Below are 9,258 nucleotides of genomic sequence, written 5' to 3' on the forward strand. Positions count from 1 at the left end.
CTCCTATGGACTTCATTAGGATTTGGATCTGGCTATTAATGGAGGAGGATTAAATATTTAAACAAGATGCTACACATCCCTTGTCTTCACATGAGACTGAGTAAACGGAGAGATTAAATTACCAACTTCACTTGTTTTTGCTGAGACTTTGCTCTAAAATTTGATGATGATGCAACTTTATGGCAGCACAATTTTCCTTTCCAATACTGTATTTTAGTTCCAGATGGGAAGTGGGGATGGGGAAGTCAGAGTGTGCCATCTGTAATATACAACAGGAATTGTATGCGTGGTGATTTAATTTAAATGTTCAGAGGGAAAAATCTAACCTAGGCATTTTATGCACCAAAATATCATGTTAGCCATAGGACAGAAACAAAGGCCACATTGTGTCTGTTTGCTAGAGCTTCCACACTGGCATCTCAGTCTGCAACATTCGGGCTCACAGCTGATTTTCATTCTTTAATAAGATTACCTAGTTCTTATATAGCACTTCACATCCATAGAAATCAAAGCACTTTAATGTCATTATCCCCATTTTAAAGAGGGGGGGAAATGACACACAGAAAGGTGAAGTGACTGGTACAAGGTCACACACCCTAGCAGTGGCAGAGCTAGGAATAAAACCCAGGTCTCCTGAGTCCCAGCCCAGTGCTCAATCCACTTGACTAGACAACACTTGCACACCCAATATAGGGTAGCCAAAGCTTAGAAAAAGGGGAGACTTTTAAAGTATCAAGTACAGTATATTCATTTGGCAACCTCCAACACATACCTGCACAAGTTAAAGCCATGCACGATGAGGGCATGATCCTTGCACTTTTGCCAGTATGAGAATGCTCTTAATAGTAAATGGTGTTGCTGCTCATATAGGTTTGCAACAGTTAAATAATCTTACAATTTAAAACCTCTCAAGTCTCTTTGAATAGCCATCTCTACAATCATGCGTATAAAGTCTCCAAATGATTGGGTAATGGGGCACAAAACACTCAATAATTTAGAAGTCCTTCCATAATATTTCTTTAAGAACATTAGTCAGATTCATGTAATTTCTTAGGCATCTTCTCCCTCAGTATGTATTTAATTCCATTGTGAGTCACATGCACATAGCAAAGGGAGAATGGACCCTCTTCCATAGTCTGAGAGTTGTAAGAAATTTCAGTTAGTTGACTACATAAGGGGTTTGCCAGGCTGCCGGAAATTTTTTATATTCCGAGTTAAATAGAGCAATAAGATGGAATTTAAGCTTTAGTGCAATGGATGGAAGCTCTTCAGTCAATCAAATTATAGTTCAATCAATTCATTTTAATCACTTCTCTGGAGAGAAGTAAACCCATATGCTGAAGAATATGTAGCACTTTTATTGCTGGAAAGTTTAATTGTTTCATTTTTCCTTACCGTCTGTAACACACTAGATTTTTAATCAGTGGGAACTGAAGTTATAATGAAGTAAAGTCCACTTTCCATAGTTCGCAACTAGATGAAAATAATTGGGCTGAGACTCCCATCCAGACGTGTAATGCCTCTGGCATTTTCCTGAAAACTGTACTTAATTGCTTTGCTGATGTTGTTAAGTGGTCCTGAGGGGGATGGAGTAGTAAAGCTACCCACATATGCAAGGAAACAATACAGAAAAGATGTCTTCTAAGGTCCTTAAAGGAAGACCAACTAGTGGTTAGAAGAAAAAACATAGCCTGTTTATTTTCCTTTTCTTTTGTATTCTAGAGAGAGTGCTGAGAGTTTGATAAAATAAACTGTGGAAATTCTATAAACACCTACAACAATTTTAGATAAAAACAGAAAGCTCAGCACAGCAAGTGCAGAGAGTACTAGGGCAAAACTTCTCACTATTGAAACTGTGGATTTCCCTCTGATATTTGACTGGAGATCCAGGAAATAACAATTCTACTTAGAGTCTGAATCTGAGACAGGTAGGTTTGTGGGTGCCACCCTTGAAGCTTTGATGAGCCCTGCTGTTTGAAGTCTCGGAGGCTCTATGCAGCATTTTGGAACAAGCAGGAGTGAGTCTTTGAGCCCAGGTCAATGGACTTGGATTAGTGGGGCTCACACTAGCACTCTAAAAATAGCTGTAGAGCTAGTGCTTTGAAGTTGTGGCTTGGGCTGGAGCACAGGCCCTGATGCCTAAGGAGGGCAGGAGTGGGCAGGCTTCAGAGCTGAGCTGCAACTTCAAAGTGTCGTCTGTAGAACTATTTTTAGAGCACTAATGCAAGCTCCACTGGCATGAGTCTGTTGACCTGGGCTGGGAGGTTTGCTCCTACTCACTTCAAAATGCTGTGTAGACATACTCTGATTGGTTAATCAGTCCCTGGTGATGAGGGGCAGAGCTGAGCTAAGCGGGGAAACTTGGTATTAAAAAGTTACTTGCTAGGCAAACTCCAGAGCTGTGAACAGAGGCAGCTAATAGGAGAGTTTTGGAGGGAGTTGAGAAAGGGAGTGTGAGAGGCTGTGACCCAGGGACCACTTGGGCCCAAAGGGCCCAGGGGTGCATAAGGTTTTACAGGGATCCCATGGGTCAGATATTTGCATAATAATTCACTAAAGGGTGGCATGTGAGGTTTCTACTAAGAGCTGGTAGCCTGCTGGTTGTCATAATCATTGCAAAATGTAGTATAGATAATATTTAAGGAGTTATGTATCTATACTGAAAATAATAGTCTGAAGGTCTTGGAGTTATGGCGGCTCACCAGGAGGTGATGTACCTCAAAGATGTTCCTTTCAGGCAGGAGGTAACTGACATTTATCTTCCTGTCTGGCCATTTATGTACTGTGTATTGTAACCCTCACACTTATGCCTATCTGCATACTGAGCCAGGTGCAAATTGAGAGATGAGAGAATCTACAGAAGAAACAAACAGCTGGGGTGTGTCCTGTTTATGAATAAAAACAAAGGTTTGGTATGGAGTGGAAAGAGACACACTGAATCCTTCATCTAGGAGGCAAACTGACCACGAGCATGTGTCATGAAAGAAGGATCACCGGCAGCTTGCCTGTAATGTGCTACAGAGATTTTGGATGAGCAATACTTCATTAGACATGAGAGCATCTTGTTAATTATATCTAGACACTAGAATGTGTGTTATGATTTTATTTTATATGTAATCATTTTTCCAATATGTCTACTTGCAACTATTTGAATCTGTATGCTTTGTTAAATAAACTTATGCTAGATTTCACTATAATCAAATATAAGTACTGTGAATTGAGTGGTGATCTAAGGTGAAACTGGTATGCTGGTTGCACTGCTTCTTTGAAAGCAGCAGATTGGTGAATATTTTGAGTGTCCAGTGGACACTCCAGGGGTTGGACATTCCAGAGAGACACTCAGAGGGCTTGAGGTCTGGAGTATGCCTATTGCTTACCTGTAGAGTGACCGCGGGGCCTCCAAGGCCTAGATGGGAGTGCTTGTGTTGCCTGTGGCCAGTGGAGTTGGGGAGCTGATACATGGCAGGCACAGACAAAGGTTCCTCATGCTAAGGGTAGGTGCTAGCAAAATGCCTCACAACCTTGGGTATCCCTGAGAAACCTCTGAAAGGCTTTCCTCCAAGGTTAAGCTCTACATGAGATTTCATAGTGGCCAGTGATGAAATAGTGGTGATGAACTGCAACAGATGTGCCACATTTTCTTTCCTGCCTGATGGGACTTTCTGTGTATAAAGTGCAAGTTGGTGACTGTGTTGGAAGAAAAGATTCTTGGATTGGAAGGGCAAGGATAGATGCTACAGAGAATCAGAGAAGCTGAGTAGTTCCTAGATAGCCAGGTTTGGGAAACATCAGTACCCCAGGTTCAAGCAAGAAAGGAGCTTGCCACCAAGGAGTTGAGAGAGGAGCCAGAGAAGAGGCCTGGCAGTTTGTAACCACCAGACACAAGAGGTCACAGCAGCATTCTACATGGCTGATGACAGAGAAGGATGAGCAGGCTGTGGCCATCAGAGAGAAGAGGACCAAGATGTATTCCACACAACTAGAAGTTTCCAATCAATACCAGGTCCTCAGCGAGTAAGCTGCGGAAGACACCTTCAAGATCCAGCTTGTCAGAGGGAATGGAGACATGTATGGAACACACCTCTGGATGGCAGCTCATCCCAATTTGTAAGAAAATCAACCTTGCCCACAAAGAGATCTCAAACTATCAAAGGAAGATAGACCACTCTTGTTGGAAATTCAGAACTCAGGAGAATCAAAAGAACATTGTGCATGTGACAGGCAATAAATTGGTGCGCTGTTTTCCCAGAGCTAAAACACAGGACATCACTCTGAGACTGGATAGGCTTCTGAAGCCAAGGCGCAAGGACCTATAGGTGATTGTTCATATCAGCACTAATGACACTACATTGGGGGATATCTCACAGGTAGTAGGTTACTTTAGGGAACTCAGAAGTATGCTGAAGAAGACGACTATCCAAGCGGTCTTCTTGGACATCCTTTATGTCCTGGGAGAGAAGGAAGACAGAAGATTCTGGAAGTGCACTGCTGGCTAGGAAAGTGGTGGAGGGTTTTGGTTTTGTGGAACACTGGTTCATCTTCCATGAGGAGTGGGGATGACCACCCTCTCAGTAGAAGAGGAACCAATTTCCTCAGGGCCAGGCTGGCTAGAGTAGTCAGGAGGACAATAAACTAATAACAAAGGGGGAGAGTAAAAAGAGGGAAGACATGAGCAATCATTTAGCAACAAAATCGAGATGTTGAAAACAAAGTTAATCAAGGAATGAAAAGTAATTCTTTTAGTGCCTATACACCAATGCTAGGATCCTGTGTAACAGACAAGAGGAATTGAAATTGCTCATTTATGAGCATAGATGCAATCTAGTTGGTATTACTGAAACCCAGTGGGATGATTTGCATGACTGAAATATTAAAATTGATGGTTATAACCTATTTAGGTTATCTCAATAAAATTTGAGATTTAAATATCTGAAATCATGAAATTTATGATTTTTAGATCCTATGACTGTGAAATTGACAAATGGACTGTGAAGTTGGTAGGGCCCTAGTATAGTGCAGTAATATTCAGACCTCAGTGGTTCAGGAGCCAAATTATCAATCAACATTACCTAAAGAGCTACATAGTGTGAATTCATTGTTTCATTTTTTAATATATATATATATATATATATATACACAGCAAAATGACTAAGTAGTCTGCAATTGGTTAATAACACTGTAAAATCATCCTGATTGGTTAATAACTTAGACTGGTTAATCATTTAATCATACAATGTTCTAATATGAAAAAGCTGCAGGAGACACATTACAGAGCCACTTGTGGCTCCTGAGCCTCAGTCTGAGTATCACTGTTATAGTGTATAACACACAGCTGGTTCTGCTTTGCTCTCATCCATGTGATTTTCTTAAGCTAAGGTCAGGATTTTGCCCAGCAATTAGCACAATAACATGCATAATGTTGTGCACGTTCTTCTAGTGTGGAAACATTAGGTTGGTCTTCGGACTAATGAAGTCATTTAGATTTTTTGGAAGGAGGACACTAGGACTGTGCAAAGAAGATAAATGGTTTACAGTGGCTTGTGAATTAATTCTGGAATTCATTTCCAGGAAAGTCAGCCATTTAATAAGTCAGGTATGTTTATAATGTGCACATCTGTCTTTTAAAGATTGGAGGTTTGAGGCCAAATATTTGCTCTCAGTTAGCAGCTGTATATTACATCTGTGTCTAAGGCCCCAGTTACAGCTCCATTATCTGTAACCCAGTTAGAAAGTACTTCCAATTTCAGTTTGTAGATGGGCCTGGTCATATTTTAACTATTGTAACCTCTTGGGTATAGCCAAGATTTTAGGATACTTCTGGCACATAGTTAAGGGCTTACAAAATAAAATCATGGTGACAAGTGTGTTATCACTGAGTCCCTGAGAAAATTGTAATTGAGGGGTAGTTTGGCCCTTACACCTGTTTAATCCTGGAACAATTTCACTGAAGTCAGCAGGCCATATTCTGCTCTTAGTTATGCTGGCACAATAGAGCAAAATTTGGGCCAGAATTGTTAAGTGATCACTATTGCTATGGGATTGCTATAAGGGCTCCAATCATGGAAAATGAAATTTCCTAAATTGTTCAGGGCCAAGTACTATCCAGAGAATTACAGTGCAAGCTTTCTCTGCTCTTTTGTCAATAATCACACTCCACTTCAATGGGTTAGATTCTGCACTCATTTATACCAAAGTTAATCTAGAGTAGCTCCACTGAAGTCAAGAGGGTTACACTGGTGTAAAACCAGTGAAAGGGGAGAACCAGGCCCACTGAATTTAAATCTGGAGGAAAATTTTAGCATCCAGATTTCATCATTGTGCCATTTCTTGAGCCATAGCTATCTATTTGGCAATAGAAATGGGAGCTGCTGCCTATAGGATCTAAACCAAGCTCAAACTCATTTCAGACAAGCTGTATTGGAATATGATTTTGGCACTCAAAGATTTAGCCTCATTGACTGAACTAGCATATCCTGAGGAGTAAAAATCTTTAGTGAATGTTGAAAGTGGAGAGAAAACCTTCTTTGACTTTAGATGTGGAATTCTGAGTGAGCAACTGAGGGAACAGCATAGGATCAAATGAACAGCACTTAGATAAGAAAAACTGTCCCACAGATTTTTTGGTTTTCAACATTTTTAAACAATGCTACCCTGATTCATGTAAGGGTGTCCAAATGCACAAGCAATAGGATTTTTAAAAGGGGATGAGCATATGCTAGTTTTCTGATAGTAGAAAGAAATAAGTGCTTTAGCAATGGGTATTTGCCCTGTTCAATCTTTCTCTGGATATTAGCAATTTGTGTACTGTGAAATGATAGATTACTTGACTGTTTTTGGTGAAATGGAGTCATGAAGTCAGCAGTGAAGTTCACTTAAGTGGATAACTAAGTGATAAATAAAGAGCCAATTTTTCAGACAGGGCATCTCTGTTTATGACCCCCCCCCAGTAGAATTTGCATGCACAAGCCCTGGTACATAAAGCAAGTAGACACCCACCAGTTAAGCTGATTGGGTGTGCAACTCCCATTTGCATGGCCACATTCTACAGTTTTCACCAGCAACATATTCTACATGCAAAAAATATAGTCACAAAGTTATAAAACTGGTTGAAACACCTTTGAAAATGAGACCCTGCATGGGTGAACACACTATTTAACCACAGAATGTTTCTGTATGCCTGTCAATTAAACTGTTAGATCAACTGCCCTACAGGGCTCGACACTGGCCTATCGTCATAGCTCCACATTAGGGGTGGTGTAGAGATTTACGGTGGAGCAAGTGCAGCAAGTCATGGAGCCCCGGGGGGTGGGTGGGTGCAGTTCGGACCCCACAACCTGGCTGATATAGGAACAGATGAGCCACAGCTCTGCCCCATACCATCTCCATTGGAGTGGCTAGAGACAGAAGCAGTACTTGTTCTGTGGTGACTCTGCTGTCCCTGAGCTCAAGGACTTAGGTTGTGCCTGACATGAACACCCTGTGATATAGCTTTGCTAACGAACATATTGTACTATTGCTGTGCTGTGCCTTATGTTGTGATGGCTAATGGAAGAGGGCAAGGAATACGGGAAATGGACTGATTCTAGCTTGGTTTCAGAGTAGCAGCCGTGTTAGTCTGTATTCGCAAAAAGAAAAGGAGTACTTGTGGCACCTTAGAGACTAACAAATTTATTTGAGCATAAGCTTTCGTGAGCTACAGCTCACTTCATCCGATGAAGTGAGCTGTAGCTCACGAAAGCTTATGCTCAAATAAATTTGTTAGTCTCTAAGGTGCCACAAGTACTCCTTTTCTTTTTGATTCTAGCTTGGTTTTTGTACTCCTCCAGATTCTGCTAATTCTGAAAGACCACACCTCCCTCCATGTAGCCTTGCCATAGAAGAAGAGAAACAAAAGTAGAAAAAGGATAAAGGACCTAAGGTGGCTGGCCACATCCATCTAGTCTTTTGTGTCAGCCTTTTCCTTGTACAATTACTTTGCAGTCTTACTTAATTACTTTGTAAAAAAAAATCTTGTATTTCAAATGTCTGAATTTTTCTTTCTTGAAAATTCCTCCAATCTTTCAAAGTGAAAGTGAAAGTGAATGCTTTATTTACTGAAAGAATGAGGAGTACTTGTGGCACCTTAGAGACTAACAAATTTATTTGAGCATAAGCTTTCGTGGGCTAAAGCCCACTTCATTAGATGCATGCAGTGGAAAATACAGTAGGAAGATAGATAGGTAGATAGATAGATAGATAGATACAGAGAACATGAAAAAATGGGCGTTGCCAATGGTATGGTATGGCAACCCCCATTTTTTCATGTTCTCTCTATCTATCTGTCTTCCTACTGTATTTTCCACTGCATGCATCTAATGCGCCAGTCAAATATGCAAATTCAATACCATACAGGAGGCTTAAAATACTATAACATAAGCGGTTTGAAAGAGGTTTTTTTATATGTACAAGTACTGATAATTATAATAATGGAGATTACTTGTTCTAAAAAAGAATGGGAAAGGAGCTAGTTTAACCTTCAGAAAGGCTTATGTAGGCAGAGTGTATTTATAGAAAATGAAATATGCATAGTAAAATATCTAAGCCACCAGAAGTGTAACATTCTGCACATTAGGTATATATAGCTAAAACATTTCACACATCATAGTTAACTATAGGCTAAATGTCATGGGTGAAATCCTGGCCTAACGAAAGTTAATGGGAGTTTTGCCATTGACTTGAATAGGTTGAGGATTTCACACCTAATGCATCATACTACAATGAGTGCCATTAATAACTATTATGAATATGTTATATTAAATACCCAATATTAACTACTGACCATACATATTTTAACTGATGAAGAATAACAGTGAGATTTATATAGCCCGTCATCTAACAGGAGCACTGAACAGTTCAGGTACTTTGAATGGACATCAGCATCAAAGTGTACTGGATCTTTACAAGGTTTCGGAATCAGCTGTTTCCTCATCTTATAGATTCCATTCTGATTTTTTTTATGCCTGCCAGTTTTTGCTTCTGACAAATCTTGTATGCAGCAAGAGGGGTGCATTAGCTGCATACCGTGTGCAAACAGCAGTTCACAGGCAAAGAGGTCCATAGTGTAGTGAGGATGGATAGCAAATATAGATACAAGAATGATACTGTATTGATTACTAGGGAACTGTGGAGATCTCTACACACTCCTAACACTTCACACAATACTCAGCAACATCTGTGCATACACAGGGATTAATCAGTAGGTTGCATAATACAGCAAGG

At 40.3% G+C, this 9,258-nt stretch overlaps 1 long non-coding RNA gene across 1 annotated transcript in view; it reads left to right on the plus strand.

Moving 5' to 3' along the window:
- The window catches only part of LOC122456286, a 49,560-nt gene extending 41,627 nt beyond the window's left edge, over positions 1 to 7,933 (plus strand). Inside the window, exon 5 of the long non-coding RNA XR_006275107.1 lies at positions 7,827 to 7,933. This is a non-coding gene — a long non-coding RNA (uncharacterized LOC122456286). The remainder of the gene's footprint in view (positions 1 to 7,826) is intronic.
- Positions 7,934 to 9,258: the final 1,325 nt, after the last annotated feature.

The sequence above is a fragment of the Dermochelys coriacea genome, chromosome 12 (assembly GCF_009764565.3).
Source record: "Dermochelys coriacea isolate rDerCor1 chromosome 12, rDerCor1.pri.v4, whole genome shotgun sequence".
Lineage (NCBI taxonomy): Eukaryota > Metazoa > Chordata > Testudines > Dermochelyidae > Dermochelys > Dermochelys coriacea.